Genomic DNA, 17,118 nt, shown 5'->3' with positions numbered 1-17,118 from the left:
TAGTAAACTCACTAAGAATATTGGCTATTCATTTATTAGCTGTTATTAGTTCAGTGTCTTAAATTGGCATGTTTGGATAACACAGCAAAAGTGGCAGATCTGGTTGTGTAACTATAGACATTACATATTCAGATTTTTGTGGGACAGAAATATGCATAATCATATTTTTAAAATCCTGTGTCTTGACTTTTGGTTAAAAAATGTGTTCCCTGCATGTCTAATCTAATAGATTGTTCATAGACTACACCCTAATTCTTAGTTAATTATCTTGACTGGTCAAGTTATTGGCCAAAGATGTGATGCTGACTGTAAACATGCTTCTGATAAAGCACATATTTGGTGCAAGACAAAAGTATTTATCAATTCAACAAACATTCACAGAGCAGCACTGTGTGCCAGGGACTGGATTGGGGTGGGGGTGGGTGGGGCAGGATTTCTAGGTACAGTGAAGAACAAAACCAGTACTCTATGCAGAAGGCACCCTGGGTAGGACAGACAAGGAAAATGGTCATTGTAGGGTTGATTAAGCATTAGCACTGGGAGCACATAGGAGGAGAGAAACAATTCTTAGTGGCACCAAAGGCAGTCAGAGAAAGCATCCTAGAGGGTGATGACAGGGTTGAGTTCTGAAGGACATGGAAGGGAAAAATAGAAGCGAAGAGCATTCCAGACAGAGGAAGCAGCAGGGCAATGGGACAGGGAAAGAGACGGCATAGCCCTGCTGGAGGAGACACAGAACTCAAGGCAGGGGCTGTCCAGTTAAGGCTGGAGAGGCTGACAGGAGCAAGACTGTGAAGGTTGTGGGTATCCTGCTTAGGAGTTTGGCTTTATTTTAAGGTCTGTAGGGAGTCATGGACAGATCTTAAATGGGATGTGGCCATGGTAACCTGATCAGATTTGTGTTTTTAAAGAGCACGCTGTCGCAAGTGGGGAGAGAGGACTGGAAGGGGCGGATACAGACGGGAAGCTTGGAGATCAGTTTGGAGGTGATGTAGAAACCCAGGAGGGAGCTGGAGAAGACCTGAACAAAGCTAGTGACAGTGGAGTTGAGAAGAACAGAATGGATTCACAAATTAAAATGTAGGAGGTAGAACTGACAGGGCTGATTTGTTGTGGGGAGTAAATGAAAAAGTAGTAAAGGGGACACCCACGTTTTGTCTCGGTCAGCCTGATAAATGAAGGTGCCATTTTCTGGAAGAGGGGTGCCAGAGACCAATTCTCCATTGGTAGTCCTCTTTGTAATTGAAGGACAGCACTTTTGCTTTTTAGTCTGTCCATCTGTCCACCCACCCACCCATCCATCCATCCGTCTGTCCAGCCATCCAGCCATCCATCCCATCTCTCTATCCACTGAGCATTTATGGAACCCTACCATTGGCCAGGCAATGTGTGGGGCCTGGAAATAAGTGATAAATAAGTGAGGCAGGATCTCTGCCCTCACAGAGCTTACACGCTTTCCATGGCTTCACCAAGAGTCTAGCATTCAACCTCTGACCGATAGGAGACTACATATTCAAAATCTGAGAGCTTCTACATCTCCTTTTTAAACGCAGGCAATTTTTGATTAGAAGTGAATGCATTCTATTTCCATGACTTTTTGCTTTTGTATTCTGCTAAACTTTTTACACATATTATCTCTTTCAATTCTCAGAAGAACCCTGTGGAGTAGGTACTATTACTACAAATAAGGAAACCAAGACTTAGTGAGGGTAATTAACTTGCCAAAATTTGCAGAGCTAGTAAGCACAGAGAGGATACACAACTGCCCCTGTATGAGCCCAGAACCTGTGCTTTGCTGCCATGCTGCCCTATCTTGGCATGCTTTGCATTCTGTAGTAATATGTTATATGGTGTGGTGTGTACTTTTTATTATACTTACTAGACTGCTGTGGTACTTTTTTGCCAGAAGTTATTAAATGGAAGGACCTGGAGGCCTGGGGAGTTCATGATTGTATTACATCCTAGGAAATACTGCCTGATGAAGAGTGTCAGCTCTTCCCAGCTCCCAATGGCCAGGAAAGTTCTTGAGGAGTCTGAATCTGATATAGCACAGGAACCTCCTGGTCTAGAATCTACACAGCATCAGACAGTCAGGAGGCCGAAAAAGCATCTGACCCCTGGCAAAGGCAGCAGCCTCCCAGGACACTCTCTGTTCATTTCCCTGTCTCAGCTCACACTGGAATGGGGCAGAAACACTGCTCTTGAACCGTACGCAACACAGAGGGAGGCAGAGAAAGCTATGTACCATTCTCGGGAAACAAACATAAATTGCTTTTCAGACACCTCCAATTTCAGGTTCAACATGGGCCACTCATAATAAGAGAGGGCAAAATCACCCGATGTAATGTAATCAAGGAACCCTGGATTAATATTCTGGCTCCACCCCTTTTGGGTCATGTAACTTTGAGCAAGTAACGATTCTTCTGAGCCTACTTATCTATAAAATGGGCTAATACTTAACTCAAAAGAGTATTAAAAAGATTACATGAGATAACACATTTGTAAAATCAGCCGGAACAGGTCTTGGTCTACAGAAGGCTGTATACTCACTAAGTTTGTCGACTGAATGTTGCTGATGCCTTGCCAATCGCTCCCTAATGAAGGCCACTTATCTGTTACTCAGAAAAATAGCCACTAGCCTTTATTCAATGTAATATAAAAGGGAAGGTTTTTGGTTGCCTCTGTCCTAGCCACCAAAATGGTTGAAAGAACAAAGGCAGGGGCCATAGAGGCAGGGACAGAGAAAGGAAGAGTCTCCTTTTGAGATAAAGGCTGATCCGGTAAAGAGACTCCCAGGGGCCTGCATGGTTGGGGTCAGAGCTGTTAACAGGGGCCCTGAGGTGGAGGCAGGCTTCAGGCCAAGTGACATAAGAAGAGATGGGGCACACCTTCCTTTTTGTGTGTTGGGTGCCCATGTTCAGGACTTCACCGAGCTTGTCTGAGGCTGGGTTCCCTGCAGGCTTCTGGCTGTCCCCTTTCTCTGCTGCTATGGAATCAGCAAATGAATCAAACTCCTGTCCCACTGTCATTGAACACCAAGACACCTTACCTAGGGAGCTGTAACCCAGATTCCTTTGATTCTGTCTATACTGCCAGGAGAGCTCTGTATAGCATGGAGTGATCACAGGTTATTTGGTGATTTGGAAGTAGAAGGCTGTTCTATCATTATCATTTATTTCCCAGATTGAAGTGAATTCTCTTCCTCTATTTCTTTTCCTCTGTTTCCTTCATCAGCACCAGCACCAGCATGATCACCTTTCAAAGCCTTTGGTGAATGTCTATAGACACATCATGCCTACAATTTGAGTTGGGAGACACAGTCTTGGCTGACCAGAGAACCCAAATACCAATTTTCTCCACTTTTGAAGATGCCTCCCCACTTTACTCTTAGCCCTCGTTGGAGGACTTCTGTGGCTGAAAGTGGCACCTGGCTTGTGTCTGTTTCACCTTCTGTGGTGCAAGAACACGGGGTTCAGAACCTGAGGGGCCAGGGTTCCTGCCTGGCTCTGCCACTTACTGGCTGAGAAAGTTCTTTCAGTTCTTTGAAACTTCATTTCCTCTTCTACAAAATGGGAATATTAATCTCTACCCAACAAAGTTGCTGTGCAGCTTATGTGACAAATATAAAGCACCAAGCAGGTGTTTAGTGCATGGTAAGGGCTCAATTACTGTTCTTTCCTGTTGCTAGGAGACACAGTCACTGGAAGACTCATTCTACAAATGGCTGCAGAGTCAGGGGTAGGAGTAGCGTGGGGGTCTATCAGAGGCAGCCAACCCTTTCTGAAGAAAATAAAACTAACAATGTTTTAATGACTTCTGGAATGCTTTTCCTGCGTCAGTCTTCCTGAGTTTTCTTTGGCCCACCATTTCTTTTCCTCTCGTAATCACCTTTCAGCTGGAGATGACTAGTCCTTAACCAGTTGTTCAGGGATGAATTTCCAGGTCCAGGAAACTTGTAGCTTCCCTGTCAGGCTCTAAACTGTCCAGGTGTACCCGTTCTTGAGGCAGAGGGTCCTGACCTGGGCTCCAAAGGACTCTCAGCCACATGGAGAAATGGCATATAACAGTGGTGACACAATGGATTGGCTGCTTTTCTGGTTTTCTTAATTTTTCATCAGTTTATAAGAAAATAATATCAATTGCAGGCTAGTTATTTGAACTTTTTCATTTGACAAATGAGGCGGGAAAAGGAGACTAATTAAAAATGTTCTTTTATATTTGTCAGCAAATTAGGGCTGGAATCCAGTCATCATTCTGACAGATATGAATAGTCTGTTTTGAAGGATGTCCACAAGCAACAGCAAGCTAGCTGCTGGGCATTTTTACCAGCAGAGGCAACTTATTTAACCTTTCCCCATGAGCTTCTGGTGGTCGTTTTCTGAGAATCTAGGAAGTTTAAGAGCAATGGATTTTTTGAAGTCATCAGCACATGAAAACATTTCTTTGGGCTTAGAAGTCTACATAGAGGACACTACAGTTATTTCTGTAAATAGATGCCCTTGAAGGGAAGGTATTCTTTGTGGTCTGGACTTTGATAATCAGGTCCCCTGAGTGGCTCATGCCTCAAATAGTCAGTTAGGCCTTCTGTGTCAGCCAGCATTAGGTTGGGAGGGCCACTGTTTCAGCAAATGAATTTTTTTTTTTGGCATAAATATGGAATCTACATAATACCCAATGAAGACACTTCTTAAGTCATTTGCATGTGTGAAAAAAGTTACCTGTAAAGTCACAGATGACAGATTGGTTGAACTTAAGGGGCCTATGGGGTCCAGGGATTCCCAGCCAGGGGATCACAGGTTCCAAGGAGTCTTATGTTCGGGTTTGCTGGGTTATTGGGGGCATGTGGTGGGTCTATGCTGGACCAGCCGACAGGAGATTTGTCTTCCAGTCCCAGGTCTCACGGACTCAGTTTCCCCATCCATACAATGAAGGCCTTGGACCAGAAGCTTTCTAAGGCTTCTCCAAGTAGCCTGAACAACTTGAGAGAACACCCTACCGGACAAGACAGGAGGGCCTCTGTGGTCCACAATTGCTGCCATGTACGAATGCAGGCCCAGGTGTTGCCAGAGCTGCCATTTTTTAAAAAGAAGCCAGAAATATGAATTTTTATGTAAAATCTCCTGATGTTCCAAGTTGGCAACTAATGCAACTTCTTAAGGGTATACTGTATAGGCCAAAAAATACACATCCAAGGAAAGTATTTTTCCTGAGAGTTATGCCTAGCCAACAGGTTATAAATTTTCATAAAGTTCATCTCAATTAAAAAAAATCACTCCTAATATCCTTTTTGGTTTGCTGGGTTATTGGTGGTGATATCACTACTACAATTGAAAATAGTGGACTAGTGTCAGATTATTCAGGTAAATAACCTAGCAAAATTAAACAGGAGTAACAGAAACCCAGAAAGGGCAAATGCAAATAGAGTTGAATTCTAATTGAATGATGAATGCTAGTTATCAAACTGAGTATATTTTATCTGTTAACATTTTACATAGTTTGAATACTAAGTGCTTTGGAAGTTTCTTAGTAATTGTGCTAAGCAAATTTTAGATCAGTAGCTTAACAAATGCCAAGGCAGGTGGGCTTGGCTCTAAGGCCAGGATGTCAAGCCCTGTATGAGGCCTGTGACCATCAACTCACAGGTGCTGCAGAGGCCATCTGTGTCACCCTCACAGCCAGCTGCCCTGGCCCATCAGAGAGCTTGTCACCACATCTAATCCACCCCACATGCTGTACCCTGTTCTCACTGCTCATTGGAATGGGCACTCTGTGACCAGCAGGCATGGAGCCGCGGACGGATAATCTTTTCCAAGAGGAGGCAGTGGCCTCTTTGGTTCAAGGGAAAGTGAACACCCAGCAATCAGGAAGGAGGCTTTATAAATAGCTGTTTTTGTTCTCTGAATGTGACTCTTGTGCCTGCTGTTCTTGCCAACAGATTTGTCTTGGCTTGGTGTATTTCAGCTTCAAGAGGCAAGGTATTCCCTGGCTTTTTTCCATACTAGGGACAAGCCTGGTGTTTATGGTGCTCAGAAAAATCTAGGGTGGCGAATGATGGGAGGACTGGAGATCAAAGACCAGGATAGAGAGGGGGGGACGAACAGTGGGGAACAAGAAAGAGGGAGAGCTCAAGAAGGCTAAACACACACATGCACACACACACACACACACACACACACATCCAAAAAAGGAGAAAGAAACTTGCCTAGGATGTTTTTTTTTTTTTGGCATAAATATGGAATCTACATAATACCCAATGAAGACACTTCTTAAGTCATTTGCATGTGTGAAAAAAGTTACCTGTAAAGTCACAGATGACAGATTGGTTGAACTTAAGGGGCCTATGGGGTCCAGGGATTCCCAGCCAGGGGATCACAGGTTCCAAGGAGTCTTCCAAAGAAATGGGGTCCATGAATTGCTGTCAGCATTTCCTAATGTGCAATAGTATTTGAGCATTTAATTATAATAAAGATGCATAGGCTAATTAGTGGGTTAATTTTTTTATGTGAAATGGAATTAAATCAATTACAATGGTTACTTCTTGCTGATCAAGGGTGCTGATTGAATGGTGAATAGATATTGAATAACAAAAATGAGGAAGCAAACTATTATGGCTGACAAACTAATTTAAAAAAAAAATCATAATCAATATGGCACCCATGGTTGGGGTGATGGGAAATGAATAAAAAAAAGGTATTTGATAGTAAAAGGGTGAGGAACTGCTGCTTCATACCAGGTATAAATGGAGGTTCGCTGTTAAGCTACAAAAGCGTTCCCATGGTACAGATTAGGAAATTGAGATTAGTCTCTGATGGTGCAGCTGGGAGGCACAGAGCTAGAGTTCAAATTGGTTCCTATGCCTTACCTTTCCACTCTCCCTGTCCCAGAGGCATCTGAGCAAAATGGAGAAATCAGCCAGAACCACAAGAGCCAGTGCCTACAAAGCTGCAGGTCATTCTCATTCATGCTTGTGGGCTGGGATTGCTCATATCTGCTACCCAGGCCAGGGGCATGGTCACAGAACCTCTGCTCTAGGTTGGCTGGCTCTGTGGACACTGTGGCACTCTTATGCCAGTAGACTATGATATAGGCCTCCTTATTGGTCTCTGGTCTCCACCCTTGTCCCAAAGTAACAAAGGACCAAACCCCAAAGCATCATGCCCAGAGCAGCTTCTCCGACCCTTCAAGGGTAAAACTGGGTTCTTAAGAATCTACGCCCTCTGAACAGTGACCCTTCTCTTCCACACAAGGCAGTTTGTTCCTGTGGACTGTGGATACATTCCCCTTTGATAGGCTTGCCCGAATCCTGTCTGGCACTTCCCAAGGCAGGACTCCAGGCAGGAAGCCTGCGAAAGCCTGAAATCAGATGCCTCCCCAGTGCAGCACATTGGGACACATGCCTGGGTGGCAATACATGCAGGCCCAACGTGCTCACAGACACTGGCTGTCTGAGACCACAGGGCCTCTCAGCAGCCCCCCCCGAAGCAGGTTCACATCTTCACCTGTACTGTAATTGCCATGTAGGCTCCAGGAGAGAACAGCGTTGCTCTCAGCTTGCTCCCTCTCCAGCGCCACAGCCCTCAACCTAGCTGTAGAGAATCATCTCAGTTCCTACTTATCAGATGCTTACTATGTACCAGAAACTGCACCAAAGTGTCCCCCTCATTTGATCCTCATGTCTACCTTCTGTGGTAGGTAGGTACTACAGCAGCTATTTTGTAGATGTGTTTGAGACTATTGATGCTTGGCAGATGCAAAGCTAGACTGGAATAAAATCATGTTATGTTAGGGGACCCAGGCTGAATGAGCCTGTTCTCTCTCTTTTACTCTCACTCTCACAAACAGCCTTTCTAAACATGAGACTGTGCCTGATTTACATGTCGATTTACAAAAGCTCCTGGTTAAGCCAGTGATTTCTAACACTGAGCAGTTCCCCATAAAAACAATGGTATGTTGAGATTGAGTTCTCAGGCTAACCCACAAAAGCCAGTTAACCCATTATGTACACAGAGCATAATATCTAGGTTTGGAGATGGCTTGGTGGAGTTGAAACAGCTCTGATTAGAAGCCAGAAAGGTCTGGGTTCAATCCACAATTCAGTAACTTAGTTGCTGTGTGGTTTAGACAAGCCATTTAGTCTCTATCTCTTAGTTTCTTCATCTTTGAATTGGGATAATACCTATCTTGCAGAGGTTGTTGGGAATATTAATCGAGAATGTATACATGGATCACATGATATACACTCAATGGTACAACAGAACTCCATCACCATGTGGCCTCATGAATTCTGAGTTCCAATTTCAAATACAAACAACACATTTTTCCTGCTGAAGTTAGATGGGGAACCTTTGCTTTCCTCAACTTCCTGGGAAAGAAACATGGAGACCCCTCTACCCTAAACACCTTGGTAGTGACCCTGAAGTCCTGGCTAGAGTTCTTATCAGGACGAGTCTTAAGGTGGGCTGGAGATGCCAGAGGGAAAGTGAGAAGTAACAGAGGCAGGCAGTGTAGTAAAGGGCACACAGTTTGTATGCATCATATTTCTTTCTTCTGCTATCATAAAACTCCCAAAATGATCAGGTTACTTCCTCCTAAGTTTCCTGTGCCTTCCACACCATCAACCAGTTAGATGCCTTCTGGTCAGATTTAAGTCCAGAGTACATACTTCTATCCTTGCTTCTCCTACCTTTTAAGCCATGAAATTGTCAGCAAAGCATGTCCAAAATTCATTGGATGGGGGAAATGCCTTGTTAGATATTCCCTTTCTTTCCCTATTGCATTCTTCTCCTGTGCCAGTTTTAAAAATCTTAAATAAGAAAGCATCAGCCAGGGCCCCACTCTGCCTGAGAAGACTGTAGTATACCCAGCCAGCAAGATCCTTCTTTCTACTTCACCCTTTTGCAAATCTCATCCATATGCTGTCTTTTGCTTCCACACTGAGGTTGGTGACATTTTATACTTGTGTATACATTCCTAACACCTATTTCAGTAACTGCGATTCATTTGAACACCATCCCCACCCAGCATCATATTCTGGTTGTGCACCCTATCCCACCTTATCTCAGAGCCTTCTCTGAGGTCATGCTTGTCTTTCTAATGAACATGTCTCATTTAGTTTGCCACTCTCACTGTGCAGTTGGCAAACACATCCCAGCTGTAGGAAGGCCCTAATGTTCCTCCCTGCCAGTTCCTTGGGAGAACTGCTTCTTCCACCCCTGCCATGGCTCTTATTTCCAGCTCACACTTGCCGCCCTGCCATGGGCTGTGATTTTAGAGTTTCATTTGAACATTCTACTTTATCCCCCTTAAATAGCATTTTAAAGCTCCCTTGTTTGGTCTTCAAGTCATTGTCCAAAAATATTCCTCTTGGTTTATGTGACAAGCTCCTGATTGCTTGCCAGAGGCTTCTCATTCCAGCATCAAAAACCATGGTCCAGAAGAACAGGCATTCTCAGCATCAGATACAGAGCAGGTCTGTGCTCTCCAAATGTGCCTGTTTCTTCTAAAACTACACCTCATGGCGGAGAAAAAGAGAAGCATTGCTTCTGCCCCATGACCATTCGTTTCCTACAGAAGACACCAGGGTCACTATCGATACTAACCAGGATTTTTCTGGATGTGTTACTTGCTCCCATGCCCTTAAACAGAAGGCGAGAAAGAGTCCCTGGGTTTCATGAGCAGGTGCACTCCTTTTTGTCTCTGAACCAGGGGTTTTCACCAATATGAATTCATCAAAATATTGGCCTATGTATTCTGGGTGGGGAGATTCTTTAATCAGGTAAATTTGGGAAAGTAAATACTTTATCCTGGATTTGCATGGTCTCAATAAGTTAAACTCTATATTAAAGAAAAGGAATCATACAGAAAAGGAATCTGTTTAACTTGGAACTTCCCAAGTGTATTTGATGATTGACTCCCCCCTCCCTTTTTCTGTGAACTTTAACCAGTGCTACATGCTGCAAGAAATCAACCTGGATAGCCACTTCCACAGGTTCTCATCAAACCTCAGGCTGAATGTTGACTACAGCACTCTCCCTTTTTCAGAAGGTCCAAATCTATCCCCCTTGGGCCGAGCCTCCTACTTTTTTTTTTTTTCCAAACAGGAGTTGGGTATTTCCTCTTTATCTCTATTTTTTAGCAATTTATTTGGCATTCTATGACTTTGCTTTATATAATCTTTGATCTCTTGATTCCCTTTTGTTTCTGAATCATTTCTTTTATGATATCTGGGAACCCTTCATCAATGCAAATACACTGACTTCTTGATTTTTCCTCAAGCCCTTTCATTCTCTCCTTTATTAATACACCAGTTCTGTTTTTGCAGCACCTATAATTGGTGACCACCTCAAGAAGAAAAATAAGTATTTGACCCCATCAGATACTTAAGGCTATATTTCTTTGGTAGCAGGGCAACAATTTGGAGGCCCAAGGATCTTATGGATCTTATTTGACTTGGACAGTATTTTTGAAATTGGAAAAATTTACATACACATCTGGAGCCCAGCTTCTCTTGAGAAATAAGATCTGTCGATACTGGATTGCTTTCCAGTCTGAAAACAATTGGCAGGAGCTGGGTATTGCCTGCTCATGTTAGACAGGGCACATGCTCTCCAGTTTGCTAGAGTCCTCAGGACTCCCTAATGCCTCCCGTCCACCCACTTCTCTCATTTACAGTAACTGTCTTACCTCTGTAGTCATTTGGATCTGTAAGCCCTCATATAGACTTTTGTAGTTTCCTCCTGGGAATTTTCCTGGAAGTTGCCTCAGAACTGTCTCCTCACTTCCTTCCCATTTAAGTGCTGGTACCTTTGGTCATGAGTTCTAATATGTGTCTGATACTTAGGGTTGACCAGCTGCAGCAGGATAAGGTCTGAAGCTGTTGGCATTTTCAAAGATCTTGTGCATAGAAAGACAACATTCCAAGTCTACCTCTTCTAGGAAAAAATACTTCCAGTTGCTCTGTCCAGGCACAAATCAAGGCACATATGGTATATCAACTATTTGACAATCATGGAACAGCAAGTAATGACCTTTTCCTTTAACTACTGGACAAGTAACTTAAGCTAATGTTGATCTGTCCCTGAATTTCTCCACTTTGCACAGAGGGATAGTTATTAGGAATGTTAGCATTTCAATGTCAAGTCTTGGTTATTAAATGAAGAAGTTACCTGGTCAGTGGATTATCCAGTCCCTCACATCTTTTCTTCTTTTCTAACCTATTGACTCCCTGTTGACCATTTCATTTTTCTTTAGTATGCTTTTCACCAGTTAAGCAAGATTTTAAGTACAAAGCATGAACCAGGTTGTTAGCACAGATGCGAGGGCATCCCATTGTGCTATCTTCACCCCTCAATCTGCATGCCTCTGCAGAGACCCTGATGATGAGCAGCCTCCTTCCCTTTTCCTACCCAAGATAAGTGACCAGGCAAGTACAAGGGAGCAAAGTGAGAAACTCACTAATTAGAATGATCTGTACTGGGAGCTCCAATAAAAGTTTCACTAAGACTAACAGTTTGGGATTTTAATTTATCCAAGACCTTCTCACCACCTCTTACCCTATGGTAACCCCAAGATGGAGATTATGGATACACTTTCAGCTTATTGAGTTCAAAGGCTTGGTAAGGCACTTGGCTTGATTGGCACTTTGGAATGCTCTCCACAAAGGGCCACTTCCAAGATTAAAGGGACCCTTCATTCTACAGAATAGAAAATGTCTTGTTACTAGACAGTGAGGAATTTCAATCTAAGAGTAGGTTCAATAAACATGAGTATCCAGTGATTATGTAAGTCTCTGGTGCTTTAGCAATTTGAGGATATAAGTACATTCTTGGAACGAGGAAGCCCTTCTTTTATCGGAGAGCATTAGAAGATTGGGAAAATGTTTTCTTAGTAAAATGTGAAGTGATAAGACCAAAGAAAAAAAAAATTAAACGAAATTAAGCACTTCTACAATCTTCAAAGTAGAGACCTACAATCTTCAAAACAGAGCTGTGATGACCCCCACAATCTTCAAAGTAGAGTTGTGATGACCCCCTGAAAGGCATATTTATAGAAGGGATTCTTAGACTGGGAAGGAGCCTGAATTCTAAAGTTCTGTCCAAAGCTCAGAGTCTATAAATTATTATTACAGATAAGAGTCACAACATCATGCAATTAAATTAGATTCTACAGTGTACTCACAAATATACTGCTGTATGTTCTCCTTAAACATCGCTGTAGTAACCAATAGCATCATACCAACACCTGAAAAATTTCAAATTCACATACTTTATCTACGCTAATTCTCGTAAGTACCTTACGAAATAGTTGTTATTTACATTTATGCACCAGAAATTTAAGAATCAGAGAAATGAGTTACTTTCCCAAGGGCACACAGTAAGTAAGAGGCAGGGTGGGGGCTGAAACTCAGTTCATGTGATGTTGAAAGCAAGGAAATCTACCCACTGGCATCTACAATTTGCACAAGGGTGGCTTGACACATGGCATTGCAAAGCCACTTGCCAGAGTAATTGAGAGATTATTCACTTATGTCACTAAAGGGAGTTACTGAGTTTCCTGATAAGTACAGCAAAATGTTGCTTTCAAAATTTCCTTTGGCCAAATGATAAGCATATTATACTTTTCTTTAATAAATGCTTATCTAAATAGGAATTAAAACTAATCACTTGAATCTTTAAGAATATTATTTTCACCTTGTTTTTCAATGCCTTTTTAATAAAACGTGCAATATATTTTAAGAAAATACATTGGAATGAATAAGCTCATCACATCAACTCTAAATATAAATATGGATTCTATTATAAAAATGCCCCTATGCAAAAGGACAGTAATTCTCCTAAGCTCTAACTAAGAAAGTATAATAGAAGGCTAACAAACTCAGGTATTCTCTTCTCATGAGCTAAAAACAAAACAGAATAAAAGAAAATCCTGTGTTAAGATGAGTTTAAGATGATTTTTGCATGAGAGATTCTGAAATAGTAGTGACGAGGAAGGGAGAATATATGTGGATTTTCTTTCAATTGGATGTCTACTGCCACAACCAAACAGTATGCTTTAAGGTTCAGGGCTTGTAAGAAAGCCCTGTGGTTGGTTTCCACAGTTTTTCTGACCTGACATGTACTAATTCCTCAGGTCAGGAGGGCTGACTCCCCCTGTCCCTCTCCTCATATCCTCTCTTCTTTCTCCCTCCAGGAGTTACCTTCTTCTTACTCCCCGGGTCTCTGTTCAATCAGAAACCCTACACTGTTGTTACACTTCATCAAGGCCCAGTATTTAGAAGTTCTTTCTAGGAGCCTTGAAAGTTTTGTTCTGGAAATTCTTTGAGAGGTAATTCATTCATTCATTTATGCATTCAAAAAACATTTACTGACTGACTGCCCTCGCCATCCATTCACTTACCTACAGGAGAAAGTGCAAACTCCTGTGCAGAGTCCCGAGATCTTGCCTTAGGTGCCTCCCACCTGCCTTTCCACCTCATTTGGAAGCTCTCGCCTTTCCTCTCAAGGCTCCCACACCTCTGCCCTTTGCTCGGCTGCTGCCCTCCTCCTAGGGTACACCAGGTTCCTTCTCCCCTTGGTGAACTCCCCATTGATCGCTCAAGCTCTCACGCAAATGTTACTGTTTTTCTGAAGTCTAAGCTCACTTTCTCAGTTAGGGGCTCCCACAACATGTTCATTATTCATGGCTCCTCTTTAAAATACGGCTCACCAAATTATATTGTGTTTTCTCCTTTTGTGAGGGTTTGGAGGAGGATTGGTAATAGCTTCTGTTGCCAGCTTCCCAGGGAGACCCATGAACCCCCGGAGACTGGAGGCAGTGGTAATCCATCTTGCTCTTCAGCCCTAGCATGGGGCTAACACAAAATAGATGCTCAACACACACCAACTGAAGGAACATGTTCAGCACTACGTTTCTGGTTTCAGTCAGTGGATCCCAACAAGGATTCAAACCCTTCTCTGGGTGAGATAGCTTACAGCTGGGGAGATAACAGTTAAGCACTCAAACTATGAGTTATAGAAAACAAAGAGGATAACCAAAAGTAGGAGAAAATGTGTCAAAAACCTTATAGGTAGATTTTAAGAGAAAGTCGAGACAAAAGCAGAGCCCAGGGCTGGGGGCACTCAGGAAGGGGGTGGTCAGAATATTTTGGGCTGAATTTTTAAACAAGTAATAGTGCCACAGAGGGAGATGCCATATTAGACTGAAGAATTAAGGGCATGAGGACAGGTGTGAGGGGAAGGCAAGAGGAGCAGGGCAAGCAAAAGATAAGATTGGATTGTGTTTGAGGAGGAGAATTTTATAAAGGGCCATGAATGCAAAGCAGGGGAGTTTAATTTCATTAAATGGGACATGGGTTGTTGCAGCAGGCTCTTGGGTAGCAGTGGCAGGACAGAAAACATGTTTCAGGGAGACTGATGGGCTGCTCCATGTAGGGTGGACCTGAGTGGGGGTAGAGGGTGGTGAGGAAATCTTAGGCTGGGACATCTTGGGAACCAACTGGGAATTGAGGAACAAAGGAGGTAAGGAGGTAAGGAGTCTTTTAGGTGACAGGACACCTCAGTCAGTTCTGAAGGAGGAGGGAGAGAACTCCCATTTGGAGTGGGGGAATGGTGGGTACAATGGCCTCAGAGAAGATGATGTGTTTGTCATTGTAGATGAATAAGGCTTCCTTCCGTTTTTAGAAACCTTTGCAGGAGATTCCACAACTTTTCTCAGTAACTCATTTCAGCCTTTAATATGTCTCCAGAAGATTCCTTCTCCCATCCAAAATGGCAATTCCTCACTGTTTTAGTTTCCTAGCTTCTGAAACATATGATACAATGGATTGGCTTAATAATGGGAATTTATTGGCTCACAGTTTCAGAGGCTAGAAGGCTTGCTTCCTCCTGGGGTTGGTGTCTTCTGGCCGGCCAGCAATCTTTGGGGTTTCTTGTTTTTTTTGTTAGATGTCAATGCTCATGACAGCATCTTCACCCTTCTCTTCCAGGTTCTGTTGACTTCCAGCTTATGGCTGTTCCCACGGCCTCTCTCTCCATGGCCTTCTCTAGAAGGCCTTTGCCATAAAGTATTGAGGCCCATCCTGACTCATTTGGGCGACACCTTAACTAAAGTAACCGTATCATAAGGTCCTCTTTACAATGGGTTCATACCCACAGGAATGGATTAAGATTAATAATGTTTTTTTCTGGGGTACATAGCTCCAAACCACCACACACATTTTAAGCACATTTTTTTTTCTCCTTTTTTCCTGAGCCCAAATGAAGAGTAAGGAAGTATGGTCACTATTTCCTATTGTGGATCCTTCACACACTGGAGACCCATTCCCAATACATTCTCTGCCTTCTCCTTTTCAGGACAAATGATTTTGGTTATTTAAGGGGTCTGACTTTTACTCCCTGTAATCATCTCTGTGGCTCTTCTCTAGTCTCTTTCTTAGGTTCTTTGGTTTTGGGGCACCAAACTGGGCATAGAGAGGCAGGGCAGTATAGGAGCATAAGTAGAGGCTTTGGAATTAGGGACATAGGTTTGAGTACCAGCTCCCCTGTTAACTGGTTGTGTGGTCTTGAGCAAGTTGCATAATGTCTCTGACGCTCAATGTTCTCATCTGTAAAATGGATCAATAGTACTTATCTTATTCTTGGAGAGTTGTGCCTATTAAAAATAGTGTATGTGAAATGCTTGAAAGCACTCAATAAATGATGGCTACTATTTGTTAGTATGGATTTGAGCAGTGCATGTTACATTGGGAATGCATTGTTTCACTGAATTCTCAAAGTAATCCTACAAGGTAAGTTATCTGTGGTCAGTGGAATAATGTCTCTTTGCCCCAAAGGCACCCCAGAATCTGTGACTATATCAGATTACATGGCAAAGGGGAATTAAGGTTGCAGATAGAATTAAATTTGCTAATCAGTTGATCTTGAGATGGGAAGATTATCCTGTATTATCTAGGTGAGCCCAATGTAATCACAAAGGTCCTTGTAAGTGGAAGCGGGAGGCAGAAGACAATGTCAGAGTGATGCAATATGAGAAAGACTTGGCTGGCCATTGCTGACTTTGAAGTTGGAAGGGACCATTAGCAAAGGAATGTGGGCAGCCTCTAGAAGCTGGAAAAGGCAAGGGAACACCTTCTCCCCTAGAGCATCCAGGAAGGAATGCAGCCCTGCTGACACCTTAATTCTAGCCCAGTGTGACCCATTTCAGACTCCTGACCTCTAGAACTTTAATATAATAAATTTGTGTAGTTTTAAGCCACCAAGTTTGTGTAATTTGTTGCAGTACCTATTTACCAGGTGAGCAGATTGAGGTTTAGAAAGAGTAACTTGATCTGGGTCAAACATATGCAGTAAATGACAGCTCTAGGATTTGAGTCTGGGTTGTCTGATGATAGAACCTGCACTCTTGGGCATTTGGCTCCGTTGGAGCTCCAAAGTGACTGTCCAGCACCAGGTAAATATAAAATTGAAAACTCACCACCAATAGTCCACTGCAATCAGCACTGGCTGTAACTGTTAGAATTTATGTCTTTTTTGGGGCTTACATTGGTCTGTCCAGTTACTTTTCCCATTGTTTTATCATACAAAATAATCTAATTACTCCTTTACAAGCAAAGCCTTTGACATACTTGAGGTCAATAATCACTTCTCCCTAAGTCTTCTCTTCTTTCAGTGAAATAACCTCAATTGCGTCAGCTCTTTCTTATAAGATATGATTTTAAGTTCTGGCACATTCTGACCCCTCCCTTCTGGAAAACATCCAGACTGTCAACACTCACTCGAGGACCCAGCCAATTCCTACCTTGCTTTGAATTTGTGTACTTTGATTTTCTTCCATGAGGTTATCACGCTGACCTTAACCCTTCTGATCTTCATTATATACTACATCTTGAGCTCTTTGATGGAAGTATTTCCAGAAATCAAGAAATAAATAAATATTGATACTAATGGATTATCTGGCCGAAAGGTTTGAAAACATAGCTTGCTTTCAAGTTCCTTCTGATATTATCACAAACTAATTCCATTCTTTGTTGACATGAATAATACTTTTCTTACAATAGCCTGGCAGGTGCTAGAAAAATAGGCCTGCTAAGCTAAAATAAAGCTGCTCTGGTGAACCTGCAAC

At 42.7% G+C, this 17,118-nt stretch overlaps 1 protein-coding gene across 1 annotated transcript in view; it reads right to left on the bottom strand.

The window, feature by feature from the left end:
- DGKG (diacylglycerol kinase gamma) overlaps positions 1-17,118 on the bottom strand; it is a 204,027-nt gene that overhangs the window by 67,377 nt on the left and 119,532 nt on the right. The window lies entirely within an intron of this gene.

Source organism: Choloepus didactylus, chromosome 1 (assembly GCF_015220235.1).
Source record: "Choloepus didactylus isolate mChoDid1 chromosome 1, mChoDid1.pri, whole genome shotgun sequence".
NCBI classification, from domain to species: Eukaryota; Metazoa; Chordata; class Mammalia; order Pilosa; family Megalonychidae; genus Choloepus; species Choloepus didactylus.
This window is presented reverse-complemented; position numbering and strand designations above follow the sequence as displayed.